Source organism: Meles meles, chromosome 5 (assembly GCF_922984935.1).
Source record: "Meles meles chromosome 5, mMelMel3.1 paternal haplotype, whole genome shotgun sequence".
Classification (NCBI taxonomy): Eukaryota; Metazoa; Chordata; class Mammalia; order Carnivora; family Mustelidae; genus Meles; species Meles meles.
The window spans coordinates 42,782,433-42,805,061 of NC_060070.1; the positions used below are offsets into that span (position 1 = coordinate 42,782,433).

General features: G+C 35.8%; 1 protein-coding gene across 1 annotated transcript in view; it reads left to right on the forward strand.

Annotated features, from left to right (window-relative positions):
- The window catches only part of RNGTT (RNA guanylyltransferase and 5'-phosphatase), a 319,479-nt gene that overhangs the window by 258,014 nt on the left and 38,836 nt on the right, over positions 1–22,629 (forward strand). The gene's annotated exons all lie outside the window — the stretch shown is intronic.

The window sequence follows — 22,629 nt, forward strand, 5'->3', positions numbered from 1 at the left end:
TTCATCGTTTTTAATGCTGAGTAGTACTCCATTGTGTTAGAGCATAGCTTCTTTATCTTTTCACCTGTTGAGGGACATTTCGGTTGTTTCTGCTTTCTGGCTACTATGAACACTTGTATACAAGTCTCTGCAGGGATATATCCTTTAGTTTCTCTTGGGTAAATACCTAAATTGGCAATGGCTGGGTTAAATTGCAGTTGTATGTTTAACTTTTTAAGAAACAACCAAACTATTTTCCCACCAGTAGGGTGTGACAGTGCTAGTTCCTCCATATCCTGGTATAGCCCATCTTTTTTTTAAGTTTAGTCATTCTTATGGGTACATAGTGGTATTTCACTGCAGTTTTAGTTTGCATTTCTGTTATGCCTAAAAATGTTGAGCATCGTCTCATGTGCTTATTTTTCATCTGTACATCTCTAGTGGTGTGTGTTCGAATCTTGCCTTTTTTTGAATTAAGTTTTCGTGTTTTTACTCGAGTTGTGAGCATTCTTATATCTTCTGGATGTTAAATCCTTTATCACATACGTGATTTGCACCTATTCCCCCCCCCCCCCCCCAGCAATGGCTTCTCTTTTCCTTGTCTTAGCAGGGTTCTCAAAGAACAGAACTTGTTAATGCTAATGTTTAGTTTATTAGTTTTTTCCCTTGCCTCATGCCTTTGGTATTGATCTAAGAAATGTTTGCCTAACCAAAGTCACAGAGATTTTTCTCTTTTGTGTGTAGAATCTTTATAGTTTTAGGTTTAACATTTTGGTTTAATATTTATGAGTTAATTTTTGAATATGATTCAAAATTCAAGACATAGAGGAATGCTGAGCCCCCTGCTTTTTTGGCACATGGATATCTACTTGTTGTAAAACCATTTTTATTGTTATTTATTTTTTTAATTGCACGTTGTCCTTGTTAGTATCTGTGTTGCTGAAGCAAGCACTAAAACCATTTTTTAAAAGCTCTCCTTTCCACCCTTGAATTGCCTTCGCATCTTTGTTGAAAATCAATGACTATATGTATGTGAATCTATTTCTGGACTCTTTATTCTTTTCCATTTATCTGTGTCTATCCCTCCACCAGTACCACAATATCTTGATTATTGTGTCTTAATAATAAGTCATGGAGACAGATGAGATAAATCCTCAAACTTTGTTCTTTTTCGAAGTTGTTTTGGCTAATTAGGTTCCTTTAATTTTCATACACATTTTAGAAACATCTTGTCAATTTCTCTAAAAATGCCACTGGAATTTTGACTTGGCTTATGTTAAATATAGAACAATTTGAAGAGAAGTGGCATCTTAACAATATTGAATATTTCAATTCATGAAGACCATATTTTTTCAATTTGTTTAGATTTTTAATAGCTCTCAATAATATTTTCACTCAGTGTATTGGCCTTGTACATTTTTAATAGATTTGTGTATAAGTATTTTATACTTGTAATGTCATAAAAATATTTTTTAACATTTTTATAAAGACTTTTGTGTAATTTCTATATTAATAAATATAGGGAAAAGTTTTAAGTGAAGTATAATTAACATACAATAGTATATTACTTTCAGGTGTACAATATAATGATTCTCCTTTGCTATACATAACTCAGTGCTTATCAAGATAAGTGTACTCTTAGTCCCCTTTATCTATTTCACTCATTCTTCTGCTAGCCCACTTCCCCTCTGGCAACCACCAGTTCTCTGGATTTAAGAGTCTGGGTCTTTTGTTTGTTTGTTTTTTTTAAAGATTTTATTCATTTATTTGACAGACAGAAATCACAAGTAGGCAGAGAAAGAGGGGGAGGCAGGCTCCCCGCCAAGCAGAGAGCCTGATGTGGGGCTCAATCCCAGGACCCTGAGATCATGACCTGAGCTGAAGACAGAGGCTTAACCCACTGAGCCACTCAGGCGCCCCTGTTTCTTTTTTTTATTCATTTGTTTCTTAAATTCCAGATATGAATGAAATCATAATGCTATTTGTCTTTCTCTGACTTATTTCACTTAGCATAATGCCCTCTAGGTGCACCCATGTTGTTGCAGATGGCAAGACCTCATTCATTTTATAGCTGAGTAATATTCCAGTTTGTGTATGTGAGTGTGTGTGTATCACATTTTCTTTATCCGTTCATCTGTTGATGGGCACTTAGGTTCCTTTCATATCTCGGCTATTGTAAATAATGCTGAAATAAACATAGGAGTGCATATATCCTTTTGAGTGAGTATTTTTGTTTTCTTTGGGTAGATACCTGGTAGTGGAATTATTGGATCATATGGCAATACTATCTTTAAATTTTTGAGGAACTTCCATACTGTTATCCATTGGGGCTACATCAATTCACATTTTCACCAGCAGTGCAAAAGTGTTCCCTTTTTTTTACATCCTCACCAACACTTGTTATTTCTTATCTTTTTGAGTCATAGTCATTCTGACAGGGGTAAGGTGATAGTTAGTTCATTGTAGTTTTGATTTGCCTTTCCCTGATAATGAGTGATGTTGAGCATCTTTTCATGTGTCTTTTAGCCATTTGTATGTGTTCTTTGGAAAAATGTCTATTCAGGGCATCTGCCCATTTTTTTTTTTTAAGATTTTATTTATTTATTTGACAGAGAGAGAGATCACAATCAGGCAGAGAGGCAGGCAGAGAGAGAGGAGGAAGCAGGCTCCCCACTGAGCAGAAAGCCCGATGCGGGGCTCAATCCCAGGACCCTGAGATCATGACCTGAGCCGAAGGCAGAGGTTTTAACCCACTGAGCCACCCAAGCACCCCCATCTGCCCATTTTTTAATTGGATTTTTTTTTTTTTTTGGTATCATAGAAGTTCTTTATATATTTTGGGTATTAACCCCTTATTTTGTATATTATTTTCTAATATCTTTTCCCATATAGTAGGTTGCCTTTTTGTTTTATTGATGGTTTCCTTTGCTGTGCATAAGCTTGTTATTGTGGTGTAGTCCCTATCAAAATACTGACAGCATTTTTTGTAGAACCAGAACAAAAATACTAGTATGGAATGTATGGATCACAGAAGACCCCAAATAGCCAAAGCAATCTAGAAGAAGAAGACAAAACTGGAGGTATCACAATCTCAGATTTTAAGATCTACTACAAATCTGTAGTAATCAAAACAGGATAGGGGCGCCTGGGTGGCTCAGTGGGTTAAAGCCTCTGCCTTCGGCTCAGGTCATGATCCCAGATTCCTGGGATCGAGCCCCACGTCGGGCTCTCTGCTCCCCGGGGAGCCTGCTTCCTCCTCTCTCTCTCTGCCTGCCTCTCTGCCTACTTTTGATCTCTGTCTGTCAAATAAATAAATAAAATCTTTAAAAAAAAAAAAACAAAACAGGATAGTACTAGCACAAAAGTAGACAACATAGATCAGTGCAGCAGAATAGAGAACCCAGAAATAAACCCGTGCTTACATGATCAGTTAATCTATGACAGAGGAGGCAAGAATATACAGTGGGGAAAAGAGAGTCTTTCAGCAGATGGTACTAGACAGCTACATTGCAGAGTAATGAAATGGACTACTTTCTTACCCAAGACACCCAAAAAAACTCAAAGTGGATTAAAGACCTAAATATGACACCTGAAGACATATAAGTCTTAAGAGAAACATAGGCAGTAATTTCTTTGACACTGACTATAGAAACATTTTTCTAGATATAAAAGTATTTTTATTTCAATTTCTGATTATTCATTGCTAGTATATAAAGATTCAGTTTTTATGTGTTTACTTTAAATCCTGCAATTTTACTATACTCAATTATTAGTGCTAGTATTTTTTTTTTTTTTTTAGATTTCATATGATTTTCTACAGAAATGATTACATCATCAGCTAATAAAGATAGGTTTCCCTTTCCTTTCTGATCTGGATGCCTTTTATTGCTTTCTCTTGCTTCCCTCCATTGACTAAAATCTGCAGTACAGAGTTAAATAAAAATGGTGAGATCAGACCATCCATGCCTTTTTCATGATCTTAGAGGGAAAGCATTCAATCTTTTATCAAAAATTGTTTTTATAGTAATAGTACTTAAGGATTGAACCCTAAATTCCATTTCTCAAATGGAATGATATTATGAACCTTCAAAGTAGTTAATAAAAAGGACAGTTTGAGTTCACCCTTTTTTGTTATAACTTTTTGTTAAGTTTTCTGACAGGCCTGTGAAATTTGTATTCGTTTTTTGTTTAGTTCTCCGATTTTTCTTCACATTTGTTTCTTGGCTGTATAAGTTTTCTCTTGTTCCACTTGAGGGGTGTGAGTTTACCTGCATACATGACATGTATTTTTATGCTTTGAAAAACAAGGATTTTTCAGAGTAGACTGAGCCTGAATAAGACATATAAGATATTTATTATTGGGAGGTTTAGTAACATTATTGACATTTTTTAATTTAAAAAAATCTTATTTTAGTTACTGTAGCTTTAGCACCTCTTTAAATACCTCCACTAATTTAATTTAAATCAAAATGCTCTCAAAAGTTCACCATCAGGATCTTAACTTGTGGACCCTCTTAAACTTTTCTAATTTCTTAAATAGTGACAAGAATTCAGATACATTTGCTTTCTTCTATTTTTAATATCCCTAGAACACAAGTTGGCAAGGATTTCTTCATAGACCTCACTATCTTGTTCACCTAATTCAGCAGTATAGTCAGGAATCCTAATAAGTTTTTGCAGGAACATTTTGGGAAAGCCCAATTTTTTTCTGTCCATTGGTTTGGAAAATCCTGTTTTTCCTTATTAGAACTGAAATAACTAAAAAGTGAGAGGCTTATATTATATATTTAGGGACAGGAACAATGTGTGTGTATGTGTGTGTGTGAGATATGTTTCAAAAACATAATCTTAAGTATATGTATGAAGTTAATTACTCCTTCACTCACCTGATTTATTGACATAACATTTTCTTTATCCAGGACTTTCCTAACAAGCTCAGTGACATAGGTCAATCCTTTGTCAACCCATTATCTTTATTTATTTATTTATTAAAAATTGTTTTTAAATTTAAATTCTGTTAGCCTGTATATAGTACATCATAAGTTTTTGTTGTAGTGTTCAACGGTTCATTAGTTGTGTATAACACCCAGTGCTTATCACATCATGTGCCCTCCTTAATGCCCATCACCCAGCCCTTTATGCTTGGATAATCAACTTAATGGAAGAAGGTGCAGTAAGGGTGCCTGGGTGGTTCAGATGGTTAAGCATCTGCCTTTGGCTCAGGTCATGATCCCAGGTTCCTGGAATCAAGCCCCACATTGGGCTCCCAGCTCAGTGGGAAGCCTGCTTCTCCCTCTCCCACTACCCCTGCTTATGTTTCCTCTCCCACTGTGTGTGTCTCTGTCAAATAAATAAATAAAATCTTAAAAAAAAAAAAAGAAAAGAAAAAGGTGCCTTATTTTAGGGGACCTTTTCCTTTTGATGTTACTGTGAGAAAGTGTGAAAAATGTTTCTCTCATAAACTGTGAAAAGATTTCTTATCTTTATTAATTATTGAAGTTCTTTCATAATTCTTGTGATTCTTATGAAAATGCTATATTGATCCTTACCTAAGTAGAATACTTATAAATTAATTGGAAAACAATAAAAGAATCATAGTTTAAATGCTTGAGATTAGTAAGGTTCACTTCCTCCCTTGCTTTGTACCTGACTTGTTTTGGACATGAAATAACAGTACTTGTTATGTTCATCTTTCTCCCACTAAACTAATGATACTATGTAACCTTTAATATATAACCTTTAATAAATGGAAACTGCTTTGATTTCCCTAAGAGCATACTGGTTGAATTTTTTTTTGTTATATAAGATAGGAAACTGTTCACTTAAATATTTAGGAAAGAGAATTCTTACTCTTTAACATAACGGGAGTAAGTTTGACTGACTTGGTGGTTAGAGGTTCTTTTTATTAGAGACTTGTTAAAGTTGTGTTTTAAAAAAGCAGCTTCATTTTATAAAGATGCAAAAGAGAAGGATAAGAACACAAAATGGGTATAGATATTTAGACAAATGTTAAAAGAATTCAGAAATTTGCTATAGCATGACAAGAAATATCTATACTATAAATGAATAGCATGACTCCGTTACAACCATTTTTTTTAAAATTTCTTTATTTTATTTTATTTCTTTATAAAAATAAAATTTATTTATTTTATTTTATTTTATTATTTTTTTAATTAATGTATAACATATCATTTGTTTCCGGGGTACAGGTCTGTGATTCATCAGTCTTACACAATTCACAGCACTCACCATAGCACAACCCTCCCCAATGTCTATCACCCAGCCACCCCATCCCTCCACCCCTCTCCACTCCAGCAACCCTCAGTTTGTTTCCTGAGATTAAGAGTCTCTTATGGTTTGTTTCCCTCCCTGATCCCATCTTGTTTCATTTTCCCCTTCCTTCCTCTATGATCCTCTGTCTTGTTTCTCAAATTCCTCATATCAGTGAGATCATGTGATAATTGTCTTTCCCTGATTTACTTATTTTGCTTAGCCTAATACCTTCTAGTTCCATCCATATTGTTGCGAATGGCAAGATTTCACTTGTTGATGGCTGCATAGTATTTCATTGTAAACACATACCACATCTTTATCCATTCATTTGCTGATAGACATCTGGGCTCTTTCCGTAGTTTGGCTATTCTGGACACTACTGCTATAAACATTGGGGTGCATGTGCCCCTTCAGATCCCTACATTTGTATCTTTAGTGTAAATACCCAGTAGAGTGATTGCTGGTTCATAGGGTAGCTCTGTTTTCAACTTTTTTGCGGCCTTCCATACTGTTTCCAGAGCTACAGCAGCTTGCATTCCTACCAGTAGTGTAGGAGGGTTCCCCTTTCCTGCATCCTCACCAACATCTATTGTTTCCTGACTTGTTAATTTTAGCCATTCTGACTAGTGTGAGGTGGTATCTCACTGTGCTTTTGATTTATATTTCCCTGATGCCAAGTGATGTTGAGTACTTTTTCATGTGTCTGTTGGCCATTTGGATGTCAACTTTTTAGAAATGTCTGTTCATGTCTTTTGCCCCTTTCTTGATTGGAATTTTTGTTCTTTGGGTTTTTAGTTTGATAAGCTCCTTACAGATTTTGGATACTAGCCCTCTGTCTGAAAGGCCATTTGCAAATATCTCCTCCCATTCCATTGGTTGTCTTTTGGTTATGTTGACTGTGTCCTTTGCTGTGCAAAAGCTTTTTATCTTGATGAAGTCCCAATAGTTCCTTTCTGCCCTTGCTTCCCTTGCCTTTGGCGATGTTTCTAGGAAGAAGTTGCTGTGGCTGAGATGGAAGAGGTTCCTGCCTGTGTTCTCCTCAAGGATTTTGATGGATTCCTTTCTCACATTGAGGTCTTTCATCCATTTTGTGTCTATTTTTGTGTGTGGTTTAAGGGAACTGTCCAGTTTCATTCTTCTGCATGTGACTATCTGGTTTTCCCAACACCATTTGTTGAAGAGACTGTCTTTTTTCCATTGGACATTCTTTCCTGCTTTGGCAAAGATTAATCGGCCATAGATTTGAGGGTCCATTTCTGGGCTCTCCATTTTGTTCCATTGATTATGTGTCTGTTTTTGTTTCAGTACCTTATTATCTTGATGATGACAGTTTTGTAATAGAGCTTGAAGTCTGGAATTGTGATGCCACCAGCTTTGGTTTTCTTTTTCAATATTCCTCTGGCTATTTGGAGTCTTTTCTGGTTCCAAACAAATTTTAGGATTGTTTGTTCCATTTCCATGAAAAAAGTTGATGGTGTTCTGAAATAAATTGCATTAAATGTGTAGATTTCTCTAGGTAGCGTAGACATTTTCACAATATTTGTTCTTCCAATCCATGAGCATGGAATGTTTTTCCATTTCTTTGTGTCTTCCTCAATTTCTGTAGTTTTCTGAGTACAGATTCTTTGCCTCTTCGGTTAGATTTATTCCTAAGTATTTTATACCTTTGGGTGCAATTGTAAATGGGATTGATTATTTAATTTCTCTTTCTTCTGTCTAGTTGTTGGTGTATAGAAACACAGGTGATTTCTGTGCATTGACTTTATATCATGTCAACTTTACTGAATCCCTCTATGAGTTCTATCAGTGTTGAGGTGGAGTCTTTTGGGTTTTCCATATAAGGTATCATGTCATCTGCAAAGAGTGAGAGTTTGACTTCTTCTTCACCAATTCAGATTTCTTTTATTTCTTTTTATTGTCTGACTGATAAGGCTAGGACTTCTAGTACTACATTGAACAGCAATGGTGAGAGTGGACATCCCTGTCATGTTCCTGACCTCACGAGAAAAACTATCCGTTTTTCCCCATTGAGAATGATATTTGCTGTGGGTATTTCAGAGATGACTTTTATGATATTGAGGTATGTACCCTCTATCCCTACACTGTTAAGAGTTTTGATCAAGAAAGGATACTTTACTTTGTCAGATGCTTTTTCTGCATCTATTGAGAATATCATATGGTTCTTGTTCTTTCTTTTATTAATATATTGTATCACATTGATTGATTTGCGATGTTGAACCAACCTGGCAGCCCAGGAATAAATCCTACTTGTTGTGGTGAATAATCCTTTTAATGTACTGTTGGATCCTCTTTGCTGGTATTTTGGTGAGAATTTTTGCATCCATGTTCATCAGGGATATTGATCTGTAATACTCCTTTTTGATGGGGTCTTTGTCTGGTTTTGGGATCAGGGTAATGCTGGCCTCATAAAATGAGTTTGGAAGTTTTCCTTCCATTTCTATTTTTTGGAACAGTTTCAGGAGTATAGGTATAAATACTTCTTTAAATGTTTGGTAGAATTCCCCTGGGAAGCCGTCTGGCCCTGGGCTCTTGTTTGTTGGGAGATTTTTGATGACTGCTTCAATCTCCTTACTGGTTATGGGTCTGTTCAGGTTTTCTATTTCTTCCTGGTTCAGTTTTGGTAGTGTATACCTCTATAAGAATGTAACCATTTCCTCCAGATTTTCAAATTTGCTGGTGTATAGTTGCTTATAATATGTTCTTATAATTGTTTATATTTACTTGACGTTGGTTGTGATCTCTCCTCTTTCATTCATGATTTTATTAATTTAGATCCTTTTTCTTTTCTTTTCGGTAAGCCTGGCCAGTGGTTTATCAATCTTATTAATTCTTTCAAAGAACCAGCTCCTAGTCTCATTGATCTCTTCTGCTGTTCTTTTGGTTTCTAGTTCATTGATTTTTGCTCTGATCTTTATTATTTCTCTTCTTCTGCTGGGTTTAGGCTTTATTTGCTGTTTTTTTTTCTCCAGGCTCCTTTAAGTATAGGGTTAAGTTGTGTATTTGAGACTTTCTTGTTTCTTGAGAAAGGGTTGTATTGCTATTTACTATTCTCTCAGCCTTTGCTGTATCCTAAAGATTTTGAACAGTTGTGTTTTCATTTTCATTTGTTTCCATGAATTTTATAAATTCTTCTTTAATTTCCTGGTTAACCCATTCATTCTTTGGTAGGATGCTCTTTAGCCTCCATGTATTTGGGTTCTTTCCAACTTTCCTCTTGTGATTGAGTTCTATTTCAAAGCATTGTGGTCTTAAAATATGCAGGGAATGATCCCCATCTTTTCGTTCCTGTTGAGACCTGATTTGTAACCCAGGATGTGATCTATTCTGGAAACTGTTCCGTGTGCACTAGAGAAGAATGTATATTTTGTTGCTTTGGGATGGAAAGTTCTGGAAATATCTGTGAAGTCCTTCTAATCCAGTGTGTCATTTAAAGACTTTATTTCCTTGTTGATCTTTTGCTTAGATAATCTGTCCATTTCTTGGGGGGGGGGGGGTGTTAAAGTCCCCTGCTATTATTGTATTATTATCAATGTGTTTCTTTGAATTTGTTACTAATAGGTTTATATAGTTGACTGCTCCCATGTTAGGGGCATAGATATTTTAAATTGTTAGATCTTCTTGTTGGGTACACCTTTTAAGTAAGTGTCCTTCCTCATCTCTCTTATTATACTCTTATTATTGTCTTTGGTTTAAAATCTATTTTTTCTGTTATAAGGATTGCCTCCCCAGCTTTCTTTTGTTGTCCATTAGCATGATAAATAGTTTTCCATCTCCTCACTTTAAATCTGGAGGTGTGGGGTCTAAAATGAGTCTCTTGCAGACAGCATTATCAGTGCATCTTGTTTTTTTATCCAATTTGATAACCCTGTTTCTTTTGATTGGGACATTTAGAGTAACCATTTACATTCAGGGTAACCATTGAAAGATACGAATTTAGTGCCATCGTACTGCCTGTAAGGTGACTGTTACTGTATACTATCTCTGTTCCTTTCTGGTCTGTTACTTTTAGGCTCTCTCTTTCAATATTTCCTGCAAGGCTTGTTTGGTGTTTGCAAATTCTTTTAGTTTTTGTTTGTCCTGGAAGTTTTTTTTAATCTCTCCTTCTATTTTCAATAACTGTCCAGCTGGATATAGTATTCTTGGCTGCATATTTTTCTCTTTTAGTGCTCTGAATATATCATTCCAGTCCTTTCTGGCCATTCAGGTCTCTGTGGATAGGTCTGCTGCCAATCTAATGTTTCTTCTGTTGTAGGTTACAGACCCCTTCTCCTGAGTTGCTTTTAGGATTTTCTCTTTGTTGAGACTTGTAAGTTCTACTATTAGATGACAGCATTGACCTATATTTATTCATTTGAGAGGGATTCTCTGTGCCTCCTGGATTTTCATGCCTGTTTCCTTCCCCAAATTAGGGAAGTTCTCTGCTATATTTGCTCCAATATACCTTCTGCCCCCCTCTCTCTTCTTCTTCTGGGATCCCAATTATTCTAGTATTTTTTCATCTTATGGTATCATTTATCTCTCAGATTCTCCCCTTGTGACCCAGAAGTTGTCTGTTTTTCTCAGCTTTTTTCTGCATTATTTGGTTTTCTGTATCACCAATTCTCTCTTCTGCCTCATTTATCCTAGCCGTTAGAGCCTCAGTTTTTTATTGCACCTCGTTAATAGCCTTTTTTATTTCAATTTCGTTAGATTTTAGTTCTTTTATTTCTCCAGAAAGGGATTCTCTAGTATCTTCTGTGCTTTTTTTCAAGCCCAGCTACCATCTTTATAATCATTCTGAACTGTAGTTCGAACATCTTACCAATGTCTGTATTGATTAGGTCCCTTGTAGTCAGTACTGCCTCTTGTTCTACTTTTTGAGGGGAGTTTTTCCATTTTGTGATTTTATGCAGAGAAGAATAGAGGAATGAGAGAACAAAAAACTAAAAAGTAACAATGACCCTAGGAAAATATACACAAAACAAATCAGAAGAGACCCAAAACGGGGAAAGGTGAGGGGGTGGGATATGATCAGGCTGCTGAATAAAACAGAGCCACACACTAGATTTGAGATATATTTTGGTCTGTTAGAAGACTTACCCCCAACATTTTAAAGAAGGAAAAACTTATATATATACAAAAATAAGGTAAATATGATGAAGGCATGGAATATGACTGTAAAGATGAAAATCAAAAAAGATTTTGAAAAAGGAATTCATAAGAAGTTGGTTGAAAAAAGAAAGAAAAGAAAAAGGAGAGAATGTGATCAGGCAGGAGACTAGAACAAAGCCATACACTAGATTAAGGTATATTTTATTCTATTACATGAAACTGTGTCCCAAAATTTTAAAGAAAGAAAAACTTACATATATTAAAAAAGTAAGGTTAAGAACAATGAAAGGATAAAATATAAGTGTAAAAATTAAAATTAAAAAAGATTTTAAGAAAGGAATTGATAAAATGTTGGTTGAAAAAGAAAAGGAAAAAACAGAAAAAGAAATAGAAAATTTTAAAAATTAACTTTGAAAGACTAAAGGATCATGGGGAAAAAGACATGAATTCTATGTGCTGTATTCCACTAGTGCTGGAGGTTTGCAGTTGTCATTGATTGGTAAACTTGTCTTGGCTGGATATTCTTGCTGATCTTATGGGGGAGGAGTCTGTTGTAGTGATTATCAAATGTCTTTGCCCAGATGGAATTGCACTGCCCCTTCCAGGGGCCAGGCTAAGCAATCTGTTTGGGTTTGTTCTTGGTAGCTTTCATTCCCTAAATGCTTTCCCTACAGCTTTGGAGGACGAGAATGAAAATGGTGGCCTCCCATTCTCTGGCCCCAGAGAACTTGGGGCTCCATTCCTCAATGAGCCCTCAGAGAAAAGCAGTCAATCCTTCCTATCTCCCTGGTTTGTGGCTGCTCTCTGTGCTCACCTGGCCTGTTACTGAGCATTTCTATCTCTGGCACATGACCTTGTTTGGAGTTTCCAAACCCAGCAGATTCCTATGCTGTGCTCCCGTGCTACTCCTCCTGGGGGAGGAAAAGGAGTCTGTCCTTGATCTGCCACTTGTGGGGTCCCTGCTTAAAGAGTGGTGGCCCAGGGGCGCCTGGGTGGCTCAGTGGTTTAAAGAGTGGTGGCCCAGCTGTGCCCAGAATCATGGTTTATGGCAATCCCAAGCTGAGAGCCCACTCCTTGGCTCCGTCTTTGCAGTTGGCTTCCCCACTCCGATACTTAGGAACTCTGCCAATCTATGACACCCCTGGTCTTTCTGTGACCCTGAGGGTCCTGAGACCACACTGTCCTAATGAGGGTTCCACCCCCGCTTAGCCACTGGAGTGACGTCCCCCAATGGAGCAGACTTAATAAAAGTTCTGATTTTGTGCTCTGCTGTTCTCTCACTTGCGGGAGCCAGCTGACCGAGGCTCCCTCCCCTCATAGCTCTCTTCCCAAATATTGCCTTGGATTTACTTCTTCACACATCCTACCTTCTAGAAAGTGGTTGCTTTTGTGTTCATCTAATTGCTGCTGTTCTTTTCTATCATCTCCTGTTGAGTTTCTAGGTGTTCAGAATGGCTTGATAACTATCTAGCTGAATTCCTGGGACCCGCCAAAATTTAGGTCTTCTACTTCTCCACCATCTTGCTCCTCTGCATTACAACCCTTCTTACATATACACTCTTCCATGATTACCCACCTTTTCTGATTTCTTATCCAAGCCCTAAAGACACATATATGACAACATGATTTTATTAAATAGTCTTAGACTAGTACATCTTCATTCTCGTTTCAGGTTTCACTGTTTTTAGGGGAAATTATTTCAACTTACCTTTATCTCTTGGCATCTTCCATACGTAATCTGGCTCAGTCCTTTTGTATGCAACTTTCACCCAAGGCAGTAACTCTCTTCTTAGATCATTAATTACTTTCAGAATCCTATGAATGCTATGGACTCTCTCTCTAGAAAAATACATGTACTTCTACTGGTAATATCAGAGGGCTCATGGACCCTCTTTAAGGGCATTTTAGGACCCCAAATTAAGAACCTTAAAAAGTGAATAAAACATGTTTTTCTAAATTTGGCAATCAATTAGCCAAATAGGTATTGAAAACATAAATTTAAGTTTTTAGGGGAAGTTGGTCACCTGAAGAACTTGATTTTAAACATAAGTGATTATTTCTTCTTTTATCCTAAAATAAAACTAATAAACTAAATAAAACAGTGATCATTTTATAATGAGTTGTCATGCAGAGTCAGAAAGCAATTGCCTCACATATCCATTGCTAATGTTTTATGCTATAAATGAAGCAGATTTCACCCTCATTCAAGACTAACTTCTTTTAACTTTATTGAGATTAAGTTTCTAAATGTACTAGGCTCTACGTGACTTAAGTTTTCTTAAGAGATATAGTTCATTATACCTTCATATGCAGTCTTTGAAATTAAAAAGGGAGCTTTGATTAAAGTAAAATTTTACTTAATTCTTACTTGTATTCTTTCAAGCTGTCAGAAGTTTCTCAGAAGGCCCTGTTTGGGGGCAGGGGATGGTATTTCAATATATCTTCACATAATGCCTTTATATTAATTGTGTGTATATAAATTCTGTTATTCCTAGCTTATTTTTATAGACATGTTCAAGTTTAAATGATAGTTTACATTTTATGAGTATTATTCTGTTTTGTTTTCTGGAGCATCTCACAGTCCAATAAAAGTCTTAATGCTATTCTTATAGGCTTCTAGTCCTTGAGGCTCCACTTAGCAGCCAGAATCCATAAAACCAAGAAGGACTGAAGCCTGTCAACATCACTTTTAATCAACTCATAGGTTTTTATGGAGAGACTCAAGGCCATAGGGCTGTCCCTTCCTGCAGGGGTTGTTATTCGTTGCCTCTTTCAGTTGTGACAGCCCAAGAAGTTTGAGAGGCTGTGAGGCTCAGTCAGAACCAGTTTCCACTTTGACACTGCAGAATGACTCAGAAATGTCCTTTGTATTTTAACTATGAATTCAATGTAGCATCTGTATGTGAAAAGTAAGCAATGTAACCATTAGTCTGAGGCACTTATTTTATGATCAGTACAGCTAAATTATTCCCTGCCTCAGATCCTGGCCCCATCCTTGCTGAGGACCTGGGTGCCATTTGTCACAGTCTCATTCTCTAAGCTTTCTGAGCTTGAAGCTTTAAAAATCTCTTTACAGCCAAGGAAATACAGTATTGGTGTTTGCATTCGTATGCATATGCAATAGATATAAAGAAATAGTGATCTCTTCTTCATTTTTGAAATCATATTTGGAACTTCGTAACATTCCCAATCTCAGAGACTTTTTTGTATTAAAAAAATAGAATATTTTTTCTTTAAGGTATATTGAGTTTAGATTGTCGTTTGTTACTGACACGCATTTTTGAGATGGCTAATAGCTTGTCGGTTTTAATTTTTAGGGTAGATTAAATTTAAAGGTAGATTAAATTCTATTTTTTAAAATTTTTTCAGTGTTCCAAGATTCATTGTTTATGCACCACACCCAGTGCTCCATGCAATACATGCCCTCCTTAATACCTGCCACCAGGCTCACTCATCCCCCAATCCCCCTTCCCTCCAAAACCCTCAGTTTGCTTCTCAGAGTGTCACAGTCTCTCATGGTTCGTCTCCCCCTCTGATTTCCCCCAATTCACTTTTCCTTTCTTTCTCCTAATGTCCTCCACATTATTTCTTATGTTCCACAAGTAAGTGAAATGATAATTTACTTTCTCTGCTTGACTTACTTCACTTATCATAATCTCCTCCAGTCCCGTCCATGTTGCTACCAAAGTTGAGTATTCATCCTTTCTGATGGAGGCGTAATATTCTATTGTATATATGAACCGTATCTTCTTTATTCATTCGTCTATTGAAGGGCATCTTGTCTCTTTCCACAGTTTGGTGATTGTGGCCACTGCTGCTATGAACATTGTAGTACATATGACCCTTCTTTTCAATGCATCTGTATCTTTGGGGTAAATACCCAGTAGTGCAATTGCAGGGTCATAGGGAAGCTCTATTTTTAATTTCTTAAGGAATCTCCACACTGTTTTCCAAAGTGGCTGCACCAACTTGCATTCCCACCAACATCGTAAGAGGTTCTCTTTTCTCCACATCCTTTCCAACACTTGTTGTTTCTTGTCTTGTTAATTTTGGCCATTCTAACTAGTGTAAGGTGGTATCTCAGTGTGGTTTTGATTTGAATTTCCCTGCTGGCTAATGATAATGAACATTTTTTCATGTCTCTGTTAACCATTTGTATGTCTTCTTTGGAGAAGTGTCTGTACATGTCTTCTGCCCATTTTCTGACATGATTATCTGTTTTGTGTGTGTTGAGTTTGAGGAATTCTTTATAGATCATGGATATCAGCCCTTTGTCTGTAGTGTCATTTGTGAATATCTTCTCCCATTCCGTGGGTTGCCTCTTTGTTTTGTTGACTGTTTCCTTTGCTCTGTAGAAGCTTTTTATCTTGATGAAGCCCCAAAAGTTCATTTTTGCTTTTGTTTCCTTTGCCTTTGGAGACATACATTAAATTTAAAGGTAAAGTATTTGTTTGGGGATTCTCAGTTATGAAAAGACTGAAAAACACTAGGAAAACTGATTTGACCTCTTTACTGACTATCTTTTAGAAAATATTTAAATTGAGAAAATAAATAATATATTTATTAGATCAACACTTTTTACTAAAAGAAAATAGTTAGCATACATATTTTAAATTTCTAAAATATCTGGAATATTATATCAGATAAAGATAGAGTCCTTAGAACTGACTCTTCTAGTTTAGTGGCTTCCAGACTTTTGACCATGACCTGTAGGAAGGTAAGAAATATATTCCAATTGAGATCCTCTACACATACATGTATTTATACACACACAGGGTAAACCAACATTTCAAAAGCATGATGCAATAACTGTTATTTTCCATTCTCTTCTGTTTATTTTTCTGTTGATTTCGTTTTTAAATGCCAGTCTTCAACCACTAAATTAACTTCTCTCTTGGAAGATGGGTCACGACTCAGTTTGGCAAGCATTGCTGCAGAGTAGGACTTGTCCAGGTAATGCTGCTTTACGCTTCTGCTAGGAGACTGCCACACTGACACAGTGCAGATGGTAATGAGGACGCTTACCTGCCTGAGTTGATAACAGCCCTCTGACTGGCTCTGGAGGGTGAAGAAAATGAGAAGATGCCATAATTGCTGGGAAGAGGGAGGAGGAAAGCATAGGAAAAGATAAATGAGAAATGAATTAAGATGTTTTATGGAGCCAAGTAAAGCTATTTTCTGTTTTTAAAAAAAGTTCTAATTCTCAAGAACAGAAGGGAGCCTTCCACGCCTACTCGGTCTTCCAAGTGATTTCATGTTTTTGAGGATAGAGAAAGAAATAAAGGTAACATCTCCCCTAGGGAAAAGATCAGAAAGAGATGGAGATGGGTGAGAAATTGAGAGAAAGCAGTGGAATCAAATCTAGATTTGTGCAGTGTATTCACTGGATAATGGCTAAATGTTCCATAATACTGTAAATGAAGAGGCAAATTTTCAGTGTCTCGTATGTCATAATAAGGGAAGATATGGTTTTCCTTTTGTTGAAAACAGATTCAAAGAATGAAAGAAGGTTTGAGAAAAACACAAACCCTCATGGAAGCTAAAAGTCTTTGTATTTCTATGCAATAAATAGCCTTCAAGTTGGCTGACAACTTTTTGTCCTGCATGCTCATCGCCAGAGTGCTGCAGGGTTCCTAGGGGGCTTTTAGGTGAGCCCACGTTGTAACTTTCTGGAGAGTCATACATTGTTTACTAACAAGTCACATAGTGATTGCAGACTAGGGTTCCAGAAAGTTCCCAAAGCATTCCATAGTAGTGGTTCTCATGCCATTTTTACCAAGGTGGTTTTGGCGATGTTATTGACAAAATTTAGCAACACTTAAGGTCTATCTGTAGTCACACGTTTCAGGCTTAGTGTTCTTATCTCTCCGTCCTTAGAAAAGATGTCCACAAGACTATAAGCCTCATGGAGTTGGGTGGTATCTTGTGTGCTTTCAGATCCTCAGCATTTGGCCCAGTGCCTGAGACATAAAAGCAGTAAATAGGTGTCTGTTACCATTTGTTCTTGTTGTTGTTTACTGAGGTATAACTGACATGAAATTATATTCGTTTTAATTGTACAACAGTGATTTGGTATTTGTATACATTGTGAAATAATCATCACCAGTGTCTAATTAACCTCCATCACTATACATAATTATAAAATCTCTTTTTTTCTTAATTTTAAGATCTATTCTTTTAGCACCTTTCAAATGTGCAATACAGTATTATTAACTATAGTCACCATGCTGTGCATTACATCCCCATAACTTATTTATTTTATAACTGGAAGTTTGTACCTTTGGCCTCCTTCACTCCTTCACCCATTTCACCCACCCCCACCCCACCTCTGGCAACCACCAGTCTCTTCTCTCTAAGAGCTTGGTTTTGTGGGGTTTTTTTCTCTGTTTAAGTTTGTTTGTTTGTTTGTTTTTAGCCATTAAGTATTTGCTATGAAGTTCATCAAAGTATTTAAAACTCTGGCTGTAATTACATACATATTTACTGCCTTAAAACTTTATTTTCTAATATATATTACATCTTGAGTTGGGATATCTTTGAGGCAGTATAAATTAATTTTATTTTCTAATTTGAGGTTTTGGTTGTAAATTATTAACATCAGTAGCTTTATTTGAAATGTAGATTTTATGAATACATTACTCTGAGAACATTTTAAATATAGTTCTCAAATTATTTTCCAATTAAGAAATTTAGCATTTTTCTTAGCTGGATATTCCAGTGACTTTCAGTCTCTCTTGAGCCAGACACCTTATAGAAGAATGTTGAAAATTATTTTAGCATCTTCTAGTTTTTGTTAATAACCAGACATACCAAAGCTTAGTTCTTGTTAAACATGGTTTGGAGAAAAAAAATAAATAAACAGTTCTTTTTAGTAATTTTGAAGTGTTCTCAAGGAAGTAAACATGCCTGTTTAGGTATTTATAATGCAGTGGACCTCCTATTTTGGCGAAAGGAAATAAGATAGAACTTCTTATCCCCTTGTATTTTTTCCTACCAATATTTTCTTCCAAAAAGAATTAGTTCTCTGGCTTGAATTTCAAAACCACTGATAACCATTTCAATACAGAAGATTACATCTGAAATTACTATTGCTAAATTCATATTTCAGACAAATAATTCCAGTTTCTGATTTAGATTTTTGTGAGACATCTAGAAATTATACATTTTACTTTAGTCCCACAAAAGGAGAAAAATAATTTCTCCAGTAGTCAGTTATGAAGGAATATTCACATGTCTTCTTCCCTAATAAAGCTTGAACTAAACAACCTCACCTCCGCAATTGCAGAGAATACAGTAAAGACCAATTTCAGGTATCCATGACCATGAATCAGGCAGTTTGGAAAGCTCCAGGTTGATGTTGTCTTTTTTCGCTCTTCAAGAACTATAACAACCTCTGAGACCAGATAATACAAGTTAATAAATGTTGCCAAAATTTTAATCAGCAGTATTAAAGCTGCTACCTTGAGTATCTTCAGAAGTTTGAGACTACTGCATTAAGTGACATCCTGTCATAAATAAATACTGTGGGGCATGGATAAGGAGGAATCTTCTAATCTTCCAAAACAGGAATACAAAATATAGTCAAGTAAATCTAATAATCTCTTAAAATAGTTTTTCTAAATAGTGAGCTAAGTATTCATTTTGTTCATATCCCAAAATTTTATTATCTGTAGAATTATTTGCCTGTAAGTAAAAATAACAAGTTTGTAGTTTAAGAAATTCACAAATAATGCTAAATGTAATGAAAGATAAGGTTTGGAGAAACTATTAGAAATGTAAGTTTAATATTACAAATACAGGTCAGCATTGAGGTATCATTTGAATATTTATAGTTTTACTAAAATATTTTAAGTATTTGTATTTAAATTCTTTCTGTGGTATCACCAGATCAGAGCATTTCTGATACCCAAGAAATAGTTTCACAGATGATCATTTATCTGTTAAAATAATGATGTTGCTTCTGAGATTAAAATACTTTTCATTAAGTTTTTTTCTAAGACTTAAATCTTAGTCAAAATATCAGTGGACATACATTATATATACATTCTTTTAAAAAAATCTATTCAGAATCTGTGTAGATAGATACATAAAATTACATTTTGGGTTACTTAACTATATAATTTTTTCTCAATAGATGGTAATATTTTAGAATCAGAATTGACTTTCTAAGTCTTAGTTAATACAAGAAGTTATCTAGTAGAAAATTCATTTAATGTAAAGCTTTTTTTGTTTTAAAAACAAATAATGTAAAAGAATATTTAAATGTAACATATCCCTAATGTGTAATATTTTTTCTCATTTTATCACCAAATGTTAGCACCATATGTATCTCTTTGGATATTTCATCTTTTTTCTTCTTTTTCTTGTTAGTATTTGAAAACTTTGTCGTGAAGAAAAAAAAAAAGGATAGTATTATAGCCAACATCTGTTGAGCCATGTATGCCAGGCACTGTTCTAAATCACTCTCAAGCAAAAGTATAGGTACTTTCAGCATTTCCAGTTTTACAGATTAGGAAGACCTAGAAGGCTGAGTGAAAACCCAAGATTATACTGCCAACAGGTAGTACAGTTATGTTTTGCAACCTTCTCTGTAACGTTATTTTAGTGTCTAGTATTTAGTGTATACTCTTTAGTTACTATTTATGTTGCATTATTATTGTATAGGATATTATAGTCCTTGAATTCCTTCTGAGTTTTACTTGTACAGTAGACCAAATTCTCTCTGTAATTGATACAGTACTAGTTAAGACACTGGCTGGACTTAGTGACTTGCCCAAAAGAAATTATGGTTTCACCACAAGGATCAAAACAGAGTCATTATGGTTTATTTACAAAGAGAAAGGAGTATAAAGAACTCAAAGTTATAATCTCACCTCTGCTACTGAGTCAGTGTTGAGTGTTTATGTTCATTAGTTGTTAATAGCAAGTGCTGCTAGTTCTTGTATTGGGAACATTTGTGAATCTGAGATATTAAAAGGCTTCTAATTATAATATCTTCTGATTTCGTTATGAAGTATTTTTCTTTCTGTTCCCAAAGCATCTAGTTTGAAGTTTATTTTGTCATATATTTCTCTTCAGCCATCATTTTTAGAAGGGCCTATCCTACTTATTATTTTTCTTTGATATGAAATGCTTTTTATTTTACCTTTATTACTTCTTAGTATTCAAGAGATTTGGGTAAAAGTATTATATGGTTATTAATTTGAAACAGTCTCTGGAAATCTAATTTATTTCTTTAAGAAAGAACCAGTTGGTAGAAAATCAAGTATATAAACAAATCAACTGAGATTTTGAGTGCTCTGAATAGCTTAGAAAGAAAAAGTTAATATCTCATTTGCAAGATTTTTTTTTCAACCAGGTGTGGCAGTTTTGCTAGATACAGAGGTAAACGGTTCCTCATTGTCTGGCTCAAAGTTGAGTTTGCTTTGTGAGAATAGCTGGAATTAAAACATTTAAATGTTTTTCAAGATCAGTGTATCTTGGAGGCATTTTGATGACTCAGGGCTGATTTTAGCTGCAAAAAGAATTATAGCAGAATTGCAAGGAGAAGGAACAGATGTTTTTTAAGTTTCAGGATGAGTAGGTTGGTTGCATAGCACAGGGTAATTGGATGATGTAAAAGACAGTGACTGTGAGAATAAGCAAGGAGATACTCTCAGGGTGGTTTTGGTTTAGCAAAAGGATGAATGAAATAAGGGAACATGTATATGGTACAGGTCATTAGATGTCATGAAGTAGAGATTTCTGGAGTGACGTGGAGCCATTCAGGGAAAAGGTAGAAATATATATCGGTGAGCGTTAAGTTACTACTGGTGATGAACTATTCCATTCTATTGTATCCTGTTAAAAGATATAGACCCCAGGCTCTTACAAGAGTGATTCTTACGTATAACAAGTAAAGTCTTAAGTCTGATGTTGATTTTCAAATGCTTTTACTGGCCCGAATAGTTTATTAAATCAATGAAATCAGAGAAATTATGATTTGGGAGAAAAAAAAAATAAGGAAAAGTCTTTGCTTTGGAATTCCACTCCTTCTTGGGAGTCTGACTTGGTGGTAGTCCTTAGCAGATCTACCTTCCTCGAGGCTGTGGTTTGTTCTTTTAGCCAGAACAGTTAGCATTTGTCTCTCCTGAGTGACTTGCAGTTGTCTTTCTCACTTTACTCCTTGGGGCACCTGGGTGGCTCATTCAGTTAAGTGTCTGACTCTTGATTCTGGTTTAGGTCATGATCTCATGGGTCTCATGATCTCAGGGTGGTGAGATCAAGCCCCATGGCAGCCTCTGTATTGGGCGTGGAGCCTGCTTAAAATTCCCTTTCTCCCTCTGCCTACCCCCCATTTAAAAAAACAACAACAAGGGGCACCTGGGTGGCTCAGTGGGTTAAAGCCTCTGCCTTCGGCTCAGGTCATGGTCTCAGGGTCCTGGGATCGAGCCCCACATCAGGCTCTCTGCTCGGCAGGGAGCCTGCTTCCTCCTCTCTATGCCTGCCTCTCTGTGTGATCTCTGTCTGTCAAATAAATAAAATAAAATCTTTAAAAAACAGCAACAACAACAACCTTACACTCCTTGATAGTCTCTATTTTAGGCATTTTGACACTCTCTAAATTTGGTCTCCTATTTATGGCCTTCAGAACCTTTAATATGTTTACCTTGCATTCGTTTTTGTTTTTTTTTTTTTTTTTTTTTTTCATTTTTACCACCAACATGGCTTCCTGCTGCCCACTGTAACAAATGTAAGTTCCTCTCATCAGCCTTTCCCATCCCATTGTACCTTTATTTTCCCTAACTTCCACTTCTTTGATGTTTGCAATTCTCTGTTCCCTTGACTATACAGACTATTCTCTTGTCCATTATATATCTCAAAACTTATCTGCTAGTCAAAAAGGAACATTAGTTATGCGCGTGCACACACACACACACACACACGGTATTTTGGTGGAGACCTGGGGATATAAAGATTAATAAGACACTTTATCTGCCCGTAACTTATTTATAGTCTGGCCAGTGAAATGGAAGAAATCACTTTGAAAAAAGATAATGAAGAACTCAAGTGTAGGATATGATATGTCAAATGCTTGAAATTAGCTATAAATGTCAAAAGTCGAAGAATTGTGGACTGAGGCAGTTGAGTTAGGATTTACAAAAGAAGTGCAAATTGTGATGTCCTACCCATTAGGTGAATAGCAGGATGTGTGTGTGTCAGAGAGTGTTTCTCTTTGTCTTTTTTCTCTTTATCCCCTGTAGGGATAGAAGGATGACATGTGAT